The 12,776-nt window shown below is 43.5% G+C and overlaps 1 protein-coding gene across 5 annotated transcripts in view; it reads right to left on the bottom strand.

Annotated features, from left to right (window-relative positions):
• The window catches only part of LOC120898513, a 106,720-nt gene extending 93,944 nt beyond the window's left edge, over positions 1 to 12,776 (bottom strand). For 2 of the 5 annotated variants that reach the window (XM_040304467.1, XM_040304471.1), the window contains exon 1: positions 12,619 to 12,776. The gene's annotated coding sequence lies outside the window, so the exon portion shown is untranslated. Of the gene's footprint in view, positions 1 to 12,419; positions 12,585 to 12,618 lie in introns of those variants that run through there. The other 3 variants (XM_040304470.1, XM_040304469.1, XM_040304468.1) reach the window with 2 other exon arrangements.

Below are 12,776 nucleotides of genomic sequence, written 5' to 3'. Positions count from 1 at the left end.
TCGCTCCCACTTACCGCTCTGGCACTCAAGCAAAAGCACACGACACGCTACATAAAAATTCATAATTTCTTCCCAATCACAAAGGCAGGCATCGTAACGTAACGTGATTCCGTTTCCGAAAAAGCATCCAATGGCGTTCTGAGCGTTGGCGGCACAGTAAAATGTCACCACCCGAAACGAGTCTCGGGCCCCTAAATTTGCTGTCAACAAAGGCGGGCGGCAGAAAATGCGAATTGTGTGTGTGTGTGTGCGATGAGAATAAACGCAGAAAGCAGCCGAAGCAGCTTCATCGCCAAAGGAAAATCACAATTTACTACAATCACAATACACGCTGGGCGGAACCGATGAGGGGCATTGCCGGGTAGAAGGCATAACAGAGCAGATGAACCGCCGGCTGTACACCCTTACCATCAAAACGATCCCGGGCGATGGTTGCTTCATGCTTCATGCCAGCCAAAGCAAAAGCTGGCCGCATGAAAGCTTCGAAGGTCACGGTGCTTTTTGCGCTAGTGTTGAGTTCTGCGTTTGTTTTAATATTTTGCGATGAATTTTTGATGTCTCATCATTTTTCCTCCCTCTTTCCTGGTTTCGAGCAGTTCGGTTAAGGTTCGGTTCTGGTGCAGCGCTACTTCCAACCCGAACCAATAATACACATAGAGCCCAACTCGTAAAACGATGGAACGTTATGCGGAACTGGATATCTGGCTCCGAGTGTGTGTGTGTGTATATTTCCGCCTCGAATGGCAATTGATTTCAATTCTCTCCATGCCATATCAACCTTTCATCGAACGCACGAAAGGCTTGATTGGCTCGGCAAGGTAGGTTGAGCGAATAATCTTCTTAATGAACTCTTTCGCTTGCTTGGCACACTGACAGGCAAGCAGCATCATAACCGAACGATCGTTGCAGCCGTGGCGCTGGTTGATTCTGAATATGTTATGCGAAGAAAAGGTTAACTCGTGCAGAACATTGGGCCTTGTGCTGAACGTGACAAATCGAAGGCCCGTAACAGCTGCCAATCTTCGTCGCACATCTTCGTGCGGCCGTGAAGAGCGAGTGTTGATGAGGTTGCTGTGTGTCTCGCCGAGTGTTCCCCCCTAAAATAGAACGATGTCATATTTGCCGCATCATCATCAGCATCATCTTCTTCGTGTAAGGAAGACGCTGATTCACTCTTCAAAAATCCTCCCTGAAAAGCTCAAGCAGAATCTTCACAATGGTGATATATGTGAAGCAATTTCCTTCCCCACCGCTATGATTGATGCCATACACGCACACTTACACACACTTTTACTAACTTTCTCGATAGCACTCGTTGCAACCATGCTGCTCCGGAACCAGAGCCGAAAGTCATCAATGTCATCGATAATCTTTTGCCAAAACTGTCCCATCTCAAACGCCGAACGACTGGGTAGCTTCCAATTTATGACTCTCTCTCTCTCCCACGCTGTGTGTGTGTGTGTGTCTATGGGTACGGTTTAAAGGTTTAAACCCTGGTGGTAAAACTTTCCCGAAAAGCTTGTCGTTAAATTAAACGATTTATGATGCAGAACCGAAGTGCCGGAGGGAAGTGATTTTTGGGAAGCCCCCACACACTCTAGCAATCCCACCTTTCACATGCGGTGGCGTGGTTTTGTGTAGGTTTGGAAGTGATAAATTAGTTAAATCACTACCAGCGAGGCATGAAAGCTTTGATTTATGTAGGCTAAAGGTTAAAATTCAATGACTTTTGTAAGCGTGATAAAATGTGACTGTGTTTCAGCTGTAATTTAATTGTACAGTGAAAGGATTTACGATGAAAAAACAACGTACCACGCTGGTTTAGATGTAATTAATTTCAGCTATCGTTTATCTTTTACCCGCTGTACGGCGCTATAAATTAAAACTTTCTCCCCCTATGCCAACACACACATATTCAAACTGAGCACACAAGATGAAACATTCTTGATGGGAAGCTCTCGCTACCTGTCGTAAAGGATGCCCGTTTCACATCATACACTGCCATCTTAAGCTTTCCTCTTTCCGGTGCAGATAATGCAGACAACGGGGTACTGTATGAAGGAGTTTCTCCTTATCCTCCGCTCGTTTGCTCTCGATTGCTCGACCCTCTTTCCACAGTTTTACGACCTGGTCGAGAAAACTACAATCTACTATTATAAGTTGAGTAGCCGCAGCAGCACCAACACCACCAGCGCAACAGAGCACTCTCACGCTATCGCATTAAACTTCCCGAGCCGAGTTATGGTTTTAATGGTTGGCATCGCTTGCCTCGTTTGCTCTTCATAAATTTGCAGTTGACACTTCTAGTGCTGCTGTGCGCTGCGTTCCACTCACACGCAAAAGGCACAGGTAGCACCCATTTTATTAGTGAGTATCTTTATGTAGGGTAGCTCTTCCAGTCTTAGCCGCAGCTGTAAAACTAGGTGAGTATGATCGTAAGTTCATTTATTGTTACTGTGACGCTACTGTTACATTTCAAAGCTACCTATTGCACTAAAAGCAAATAGAATTTATAATTTTTAAGTGATTTCGCTACACTAGAAAGCGACACATGAACTTTACAAAGTACTGGGCGTCTACTTTAAACCTACATTGGGTCATACTACATAGGTCTCTTTTGAATGGGAACAATTGGGCCGGAAGTAATAATGCAATGCTAGCCCAGTATTAGGATAACATATTTAAAGACCTGCCATGAAAAGGAATCCAATTTGAAAACGAAATTTACAACCTCAAGCTACAAATCCCCCTCTGTGCCAGATGGAGACGCCTGGTTCGTATCGATCGTTGCAACAGCAATGGAAACGAAATTTCAACCAACCAACCATTTCCTTGACCTTCACACCACAGTATTCGTATGTAATGGCATGAGAGCAAATTTATCGTTCCCTTTCCGCATTTCGACACATGCTGCAGCAAATAAGACACATCCACAGCAAAAACAAACACAAAATGCATTATGCAGTATCAAATTCATAACCCATTAGAGCTCGCATTTCCACTTCATGCCCGTACCGGTCGGTTTAAGCTTGGCAGCACAGCACAATAGAAACCATTTGTGGATTGGTGTGTGGCTGTGTGTTTGTATGTGAGTATGAGCATTTATAGCTCACTAAGTATCCGTTGCTGGCCGGTACCCGCCTCAAACAACCACCCCCGGTTTTACCACTACGAACGTTCCTCTTTTGGCATCTGCTATGTACACACACACACAGACACACACACAATCAAACAAAGACACACAAAGAGAGCGTCCGAGGATCAGTGGCCGGCATCATCATCACAAAGCGACTGGCCTTTCCGGGGAGGATGGCCGGCACCAAACAAAACCCCGAACAAACTTTCCACTCAATTAGAGCAACCAATAAAACTTATCATCATCGCTATGATACGCTCATCTCGCCGTGGGTGGTTGAAGATGGTGTCCTTCCCTCTTCGTTGCTCCCCTGCCCTTCTTGTTAATGTTTCCTTCCCTATACTGGCAGCCTCCGTTTCTGATCGTCAATAACGGACCAACAACAAAAAAACTTTTCTTTCAGAGCAGTTTTTAAAAGGCCTCCTTATTCTTTGTTCGTTTTTTCCTGTTTTATTTCACGTTGCCTCTACACTTTCATCTAACTTGGATGATTGTATGAAGTTGTTGGTTTTCTCGGCACTTGCTAGCTCTCTCTCTCCCTCTCTGTTTCCTCCGGAAACACCTCAAACCGATCAGCTGCCAAATGTGTTGCCCTGCAGAGGCAAAGAAGCTCCACTGTGCAGCGAAACGCAGGCACGGTTTAGTGGCACAATTTAGCGCTCGAATAAATTTCCCACAACTGTTCGGGATCCCACCGCATGCAAGCGGCACACAGGCACAGCTCTAACGAATGACCTGGTAAGGCGTGATTGTATCGTTTTATTTTATTTGTGTGTGTGTGTGTGCCAACCTTAAATGAAACGAACAACCCTCAATACTCAGAAGCAAACGGTTTCGGAATCGGAAATCCCATCTCAATTCGGGGAGGGAAAAATATCTCTCCGCCTCACAATCAGCGCATACCTCCCGGGCCATACCGACAGTCACAAAAGGGAAGCCATTTCACGTTTCACACTGTTTCTGCTTCCTCGAGGAGGGAAGGCTAGAGGTTTAGCCAGTGATTGAAAAACGTAAACGACGGTGACGATATTGCACATTTTCCCCTCGCTTGCTCTTTACGTCTAAATGCATCGTGCATCGTGCCGGGGCACGTCGGGTAAATTCATCCCGGCGAGATGTGCTCGCATTCACGATTCGCCGAGCGCCCTATCGGTTGTGTAAATACAACTCTGATGGTTTGCCTCCCTGCTTCCCAGCCATCCAATTCGGGCAAAAAGGTCCACCATACCGCTGCAGCTGAAGGATGCAAAAGTGGGTTAAATGTAAAATTTATTCTATTGACAGCAGGCACAACTGCTTAATGGTGCTGTTATGTTGTCGAACTATCATTGCCAGACGGTGGCAGTAGCAGCAGCAGTCGCTTATTTCGTTCTTCACCCTTCTCTTGTTGTGGCAGGCGTTCCACCAGCTCGGTTTTATCACGTTGCGATAGAATCACCGTTGCGATAGAAAGTGCGTAGAAAAATGCATCACGACCCAAATGCGGAATCCGTACTTTACGTCGCCGATGGAGAAATATTTAGATGCACAGTGGTCACAGTGGGCCACAGTGACAATTGGAAACATTTGGCAGACAGTATAAAAAAGTAAGTATAATATAAAGTAAAATTTTGATTGCTGGAATTAAATGGCAATTATAACGTACATTGCGTTTAAATGTATGTAATTATTAACAACACATTTTCATTGAAATTTCTTCAACTTTTATACGGTACTAGCAATATTAAACAGCTGTGCTGATTAGTGATATCCGTCCAGTTTGTAAATTATCAAAACAAATACTATTTATTTTATCTATTTTGCCCAAAATGTTGTTCGATGGCATAAGCATAAAAGCTCAAACAAATCTTCAAAAGAAAGGACTTAGTTTAAAAATATTAATAAAGAACAATAATTTTAATCAATATTTTAATATTAATTATTTCAATTCTGCCCAACAACAACCAGCCAAAAAGCTAAAATTTTAACTTTTTTTAATTGTTTAAGCTAAATTTTAACTAAATTGTCAGTAGAACAATACATATCATCCGGGTTGTATCAATTTCACAGTCACGGTCCGTCATATTGAATTTTATCCATTTTTTTTACAAAAATTGCATTTTACAATTGTTTTCTGTAATTTTTTAGTGTTGAAAATATATTTTAGCACTTTTATTAAACTTGAAAAAGTCAATGAAAACAATTTTTAACCTTTACTGACACAACATTAATCCTGCAATAAAAAAAAACAATCCTTCATGAGCTGATTCTGGATCGCACCAGCATCGAATCTGGGGTCTATGTACATACTTTTCAGGCAGAAATACTGAACCAGATTACTGCCGCCAAATGTCAAACTCCATATAATACAGCTAGTATCGTAAAAGCCCCCAATGGTGCTTAAAATGAATCATGATTTTTATGCTCAAAACAGTATATCGAATTGATTATGAGCGGTTGCACGAGAAATCTGTTGTTTTTTTTTATTCGAATACCTGAAAATAACTTTTTGAACATCTTTTTAAACTAACGTAAGGTCATTTGTTTTATTAAAACTGTATTTTTGTGATAAAATTTCAATTTCAATTAATTTCAAGTGATTTTACATTTTAAAAAGCACAAAACTGTGTTTTACTTTTCTTGTCACTCACTGTGTGTTTGCCTTCCCGCGTCACAAAACGCAGCACCGGTTGTCGCTAACAACAGAATTGGATGGATTTATTTCGGGTGCATCCGACACTACATCGTCGACCCCGCCCAGTAACGGTGTTGTCATAAACCAATGCTGCTGCTACCTTCGGGGCCGTGATGAAATCAGACAAACGACCTGATTCTGCCTCTCGATCGTTATGAAAAGCATCATTTAACCCCTCTCGTACCCTTCGATCCTCACATAACACAACAAACAGGTCGATTGAGCTCCCTTCCCTCTTCATTCCCATTCCCCTGCAAATGCTTGTCTGCAAAACGCTTCCTCAGCACTATTCGGCACTATGGTGTTTGGTGCGTTGGAAAACCGCGCATCGCGCCCAAGAACGGCGGGCGGGCAAACAATTGCACGAGGCCTGGGGGGGCACCACCGCCGGGGTGCGGTAAATGTGCGAAAATACATTTTTATTACCATAATAAAATTGAACTGACGGTTGCAAATGGCGCTTTGGGTCGCCTGTTACCGTTCTGGTAGCGCATCGTTACACTTCACGAGCTGACGCGAGCAGATCGTCCCGATCGACCCACGCAAGGATCAAACTGTCCGATGCTTTAATATTTTCCCATCACTCGTGCAGTACCGATTCGGTGCTTCAAACACGGGACAACGAATAAAACGGAGCGTGGAGACGAGCATCGAACCACATTGCATTGGCGGGTGTTACTCGGTTCCGTCGGGGTCGGTGAATGCAGGCCGGAGGATTATCTTGTTTTTGTATCATGCTGCTCGGGCTCGCCTACTGTGAGCACGATAAAGATGATGATGATGATGATGATGGAAAGCTCGCCCTGGTAGAGTAAATATAGCAACGGGGCACATGTAACCACCTTATGCACAGAGTTTTGATGTGTTGCTACTGCTGCTGCTGCTGCTGCTGTTGCCGCTACTTGGCTACATACAATCCAATCTTGTTTGCACTCTGCCGAACACAAACAAGCACATTTCAAGCATCAGGAAGCTGAATGCGTGTGACTGTGAGCGTGTGTATGTTTCGCAGAGGTATAACTTCCACCAAGATCAACAAAAAATCCATAAAACCCACCCGGCGCACGGCTGGTGTTGGATCGTTGCCAAACGGAGCACAAAGATTACACTTTCCCTTTTTGGCTCGGGCATTACAGGGACTGGCAGGCTCTTGATAAAAGAAGATCGAAAGATCGGATCTTTTTTTTTTGTTCATTCCAAACGCTCCCCTTTCCTCTCCTCGCCATAGCAAGTTGCAAGATTACGAGTTTATTGTGTTGGAAATGGAATCCAATTCCGTTTACGAGTTTATGACCGGTGCGCTGCACTGCGTTCTGGGCAAGGCACAGTCGGCACGGTCAGTACTCGTGCCGGCGCTAAGCTTACCCATAGGCAACTTTACCATTGACAAATTGTTGACCACCGCGCGCACCTCGTCTGTGTCGGTGGCAGCGGCTAGCGGGAGTTTCGTATTGGAGCGATGCGCTAATGGATAAAGTTTTGCATCGTTACGCTCCGTACTGTTTGAAGTGAAGATTAACTGGAACTGGAACTCGCAGGTTAAACGGCAACAGTAGCAACAGTAGCAGGAGAAAGGTAGCAGCGAAATAGCACGTGCTTAATCTGGGAAATTACTAAAATTAATGTTTCTTTTTGTGCACGACAGTTTACACGGACGCACAACACGTAGTACGTGGAAAGAGAGACGGGAAAGGTTAGGAAAACTTTATCAAAGTGCAGTCGCTGTTGACGCAGCAATTATCATGAACGGGAAAATTTAGTGAATGTAGTTAAAAGGCGCTTTATCGCAAAACTTGAAGAAGTCGTTTGGTCGTGAATTGGACACTTTTATGTCGCAATATTTCATTTGCTGTCATGCAAAATTCTGGTTGTTTTTGCAATAATATTTAAAAAAACATACCAAATAGTGATTCTGCTACTGTCTCGTTTTAACTGTAGACACTAATACCCACTTTTAAAGATTTAGCAGATCAGCTGGTTAGAGAAACGTACAATGCTTAATTAACGACATGAAAAAAGGTAATGCTTTCTAGCTTTGTACTATTACGTTGCTCAAATCGTTTTCTGCCATGATACCGAGTGATCTCTTAGTCATCTTAGATTAAAGATCAGATCTATTAGTCATATAAGTTAGATCATTAGCTGCTCTAATTTTAAGCAAACACCACTAAACATGTGACGGTAAAGGTGATCGGCAATCAGTTTAAATGTTATTAATATTCGTACATTGATACAGCACATGCCGGCTTAATACTAGTCTGGGGAAATCTGATTCAGATTCATGAATCTGAATGAATCTTTGAAATGATTCAATAATTCTGAATCTCGATTGGTAAGATTCATGAATCTCGAAAGATTCGTGAATTTCGAAAGATTCGTGAATCTCAAAAGATTCTTAAATCCCGAAAAAATAATAAATTTCAAGGGATTCATAAATCTCTAAACTTTCATTGAGCTTGATCTTTTGATTATTCTTCTTCTTTTATTATTCTACATGGCCATGCCAGCCTATACAGGCTTTCGAGACTTCATAGCGATACCACGTAGCTGGATAGTTTATTTTGCTACGGGGAGACGGTCCAAGCGAGGATTGAACTCACGACGAGTATGTTTTAGGTGGGATTGGGCTAATTAAATATTTTAAAAATCATACATCTCTAAAGATTCATAAAACCCTGGAAATATATGAATTTTAATGAATCTTATAGATTCAAGAATCTTTGAAGGTTCATGCATCTTTCGAGATTCCTCAATATATAGAGATTCACGAATCTTTGAAAATTCATTAAACTTCGAAGATTTGTGAATCTTTAGAGATTCATAAATCTTTGAAGATTCAACTCGAGATTCGAATCATTCATCACTGAAGATTCGTTTGAATGAATTTCAACGAAAGATTCATGAAACCCAACACTACTTAATACAAGATATTATAATGCATCCCATCTAGCAAGTCTTTCTATCCTTCTCATTACGCACTACTCTCTCTCTCTCTCTCTCTCTCTCTTTCCCTCTACTATAGTCATGTTTCAAGTGTAGTGAAACTGCTTGCCATTCCATCTTTACCACTTTCTTCTCTCTCTGTATACATCCGCTTCAAACGAACACCGGTTTTAATTGCTCCGCACGGCGGCATCGAAGACTTAAAATACTTTTAATTTTAATTTCACTCTCCCCACCCCCCCCACTTGCACTTTCGCCCGAGTGTTGCAGTAATGGGCGCAATCATGATTTTTATGATTCATTTAGAGGGTGCTCGCCGCTCCAAAAGCCGCAAACGTCCCGTACGACCGTTGTCCACCAACACGCGCTCGCTTAATATCTTAATGATGCTGATTGCATCGGAACCGTTTCGCAGAGAAAAGGGAAAAGAAAAAACGGCAATGCCCAGTCCGCTCTGTCTGCACGCGTATGTTTATTAATAGCGCACCAAACCATACGCATGCACGACCGTTGCGCATCGTTCTGCAGGTGCGATTGTGTAGCACAATTTATTGACGGTCACCAGTGACTTTGCTCTCTAGACAGGCAGGAAAACAGAAAAAGGCATGTAAATGTTAACAGAAAACATTGTTGAACACAGACAGGTTCGGTTGGCCTTACGACATGGAGGAATCGTGCTCAAAACGGAACACCAACGGAACAAGCACGAACAGAGGCACAAGGAAGCATAAACCACGATCATGTTACCAGGGCGGAGTGAAAGGGGGGAAAATATGGAATCTGATTTTAACGAGTAAAGAAACGTCTCAGCCTCCGCGAAACAACAGCATGAACAAGAGCAAATATCGTCACAGATTACCTTTTCGCAGGCTTTCCCCTGTGCGCGTTTTATTTACAACACATCGGATTATCAATTTTTGCTCTCGTGCTCGTCGCAGTGGTGTAAAACCGGAACGTTCTGATGCGTTCCTTAAGGCGGCTTTAAGCCATAAAGATGAAGACGTATGGGATGATACTCGTTCTCTGTGCCCATTTGTCTGACAGAATTTCCATGCTACATTGTACGCTACAGTTGAAGCGTACCATCTCACTGGAACACTCCCTTAATTATAATGACTTTCTTTGTGGTATGCAAATGATGCTGTTGTTGATCGTCGTCTTATCATTTCATCAAAGTGAGATTCTGTTTACTCCCATCACCAATCGGTTTAATATGCATGAAGAGAGATGGTGTACTACAGTGCAATGTACAAAACAAGCTCATTTCCTTGGAATGTCTTGCTGGAAGAAGGTTTCGAATAAAAGCATTTCATTAAATAATGGAAATAAAGCTTTAATTTAAAGCTGTTCATTCCGATTATGACTTGAGCATGGAATTGTGCATTGGAATATTACTGGTGGATCTTAGTTAACTCAAACAACATAGAACAGTTTGAGCTCTTCCATCACAAGCTACGCTATAATTGATTCATGGAAAAATGCTTCAAATTGAATTTGACATCCATTAGAACAGCTACCATAACAAACAGCTAGCTCTTGCTAAGTAAGATTCAATTTAAACGACAGATCTTTTCAACCCAACCCTACACAAAATGTCAATTTTACCTTCCTCTTACCTTCTGACCAAAACGTTTCGTACAATACTTTCACCAAACCTCGAAGGCACGAGAACAAGCTCTTTCTATTCCACACACAAAACACACCGAAAGAAAGCTCTTACGGAAATATTTGTTGGCTTTATTAAAGAAATGTTATCCATTCTCTGTGCTGCATGTCCTTTCATCACACGGACAATGCTTTGCTCCAATTGAATACACTGGGCAGCAGCTAGCTCCAGCATCCTTCATTGACCTTTTGTTCGCAGTTCTCTGAGGGCTAACTCCGTACAGAGCGTCTTTGTTGTGTTTTTATTTCTCTCCGAGCTAGCCTACAGCAAAGAAGCATTGAAAACTTCCGTCTTACGACTTTCCCTGCCCAACAGCATCGCCGCCCTATAAGAACGGCTCAAAGAGCAACCTAGTTGTAATTAATTACCACCTCTACCTCTACACTTTATTAGCTTCTTTGCTCGCCCGCTCCAAACGCCTTTCCAGTGCATCCACGTGGTGGGTCATTAGCCGTTGAAGTAGTGAGTGTCTTATACTGCGAACAGGGTGCAGCGAAAACGACTCCCGAGGAGAACAAGAGTTGAACTTCCATTCATCCACCTACAACACAAAGCGGCTCGTATAGAACAATGCCGCTTCCCGGGGAACAATTGCAACCATTTTACAATTTCCCGTGGACATTTCTATCCCCCACCCCCCTCCTAACATAACGAATAAAAACCAATATTTCACTGTGGCTTCCCACCGTGCGATGGATGAAAGCTAAATTTAATGCCACTTGTCCGCTGCCCCTTACCCCGAAGGGCAGTTCCCCTGTGTCGTTTGTTTGGTGATACAGTTTAATTAAAAACTGCTTCACTGGGTTCGATCCTTTTCGATCCTTTTTTTTTTGTCGCCCGTTGTGTTTCCCCTTTTTTTTGCTGTCCACTCAGCTGGGTCCCACATACCTTTATTCCCAGTTTTTTTTTCTCTCTATTGACTAAATTTCATCATACATCCCTTTCTTTGATCGGCAGGTGTCAACGAACTGCTTCAAAGCCCATCGTTCCATCGTGGTACTTCCCGGTTGTGGTTTGGGACGGATAGGGAGGAGGGAGGGGGATTGGGAGGATAACCCACTCGAAAGCCGTACCCACTAATGAAGGTATTTTGGGGGTGATCCATCTTTCTATTTTCCTCTTATTCCTTCCCCCTTGCCTTCCCCAGTACAGGTGCTGCAATCGATAAGTCTTATCGGATCCGCTATCGAACGGGGCCGCCAATGTTCGAGACGACACAAAAGAGATACTCCGTCATAAGGGTATATAAAAAAACGGATAGCGGGAAAGTGGCTGTTTTGTGGATGGGAGTTGCCAGAGGAACGGAAGTTGCCACTAATAAATAACAACGAGGGTCAATATAAGGGCCCAGGCGGGTGGAAGACAACACTTACACACTATCGGCAACGTTCAGCGGCCGTCGGGGTAGGTGGTACTTTTTTTTTAATTAATTGACTCGTACTCGATGTTGTTGCAGCGGGATTCTTCGCTTGTGGTGAGTAATTGATCTGCCCCTTTCCGTGCTGGGTCCCTCCAAATGCTTCCTTCTTGTGTCGGCGTGCCTACGGCGGTGGTGAAGAGGCGATACGTTTTCCACACTCTTCAGCGAAAGCCTCAGCTGGATTGCTTGGCTGGTGGGATGGACTGAACGGCATACGGCTTCCCGTGTTGCTCATCGGGTGCTTTCATATGTTTTCGTTTTCACTTCGAAACACCGACACATGCACTTACACACACAATAGACTCACACGTACCATCAAGTACTGGTGTGGGCCTATTCTCTCTCTCTTTTTCACCTTCTTTATGACTGCAACACACACCGATGCACAATCACTTCAAACGATGGCCCGTCCCGGTCTACCAAAGCCATGTAAAGCATATTTGCATACACATATTCGCTTCAGACACTCGTTTTCCCCCGTTTTTTTCATATACAAATCACACACAACCCCAACACACCCATCGGAAAAAAACGCCTGTTGAAGCCTTGCGGTGCGTTAAGGCATTGAATTCATTCTCACCATCAAAAATAAAAGGGATGCCCCTTCTGAGCTCTCTCCTGTGTCTTCCTCCACCAGCACGTTAAACATATCGGGCACACTTTATTGAACCTGACACTGACGGGACGTGTCTGGTCGTGTGTTAGTTCCCGCACTGTGTTTTTCCTCTTCTTTTCTCTCTCTCTCTCTTTTGCCCTATTCACACTCCCTCACGACCTACCGAACACAACACTCGATGTACCGATGTACGTCGACCACCGAGACAAGCAGCGAACTACACACATTCACACACACAAAACGCCAACACGCAACGTACGCACTGGCCCGTTCTGAAGGGATGCGCGACCAAACCAGAACTGAACGGTTCGATGCTGTGAA

The sequence above is a fragment of the Anopheles arabiensis genome, chromosome 2 (genome assembly GCF_016920715.1).
Source record: "Anopheles arabiensis isolate DONGOLA chromosome 2, AaraD3, whole genome shotgun sequence".
Taxonomy (NCBI): Eukaryota; Metazoa; Arthropoda; class Insecta; order Diptera; family Culicidae; genus Anopheles; species Anopheles arabiensis.
This window is presented reverse-complemented; position numbering and strand designations above follow the sequence as displayed.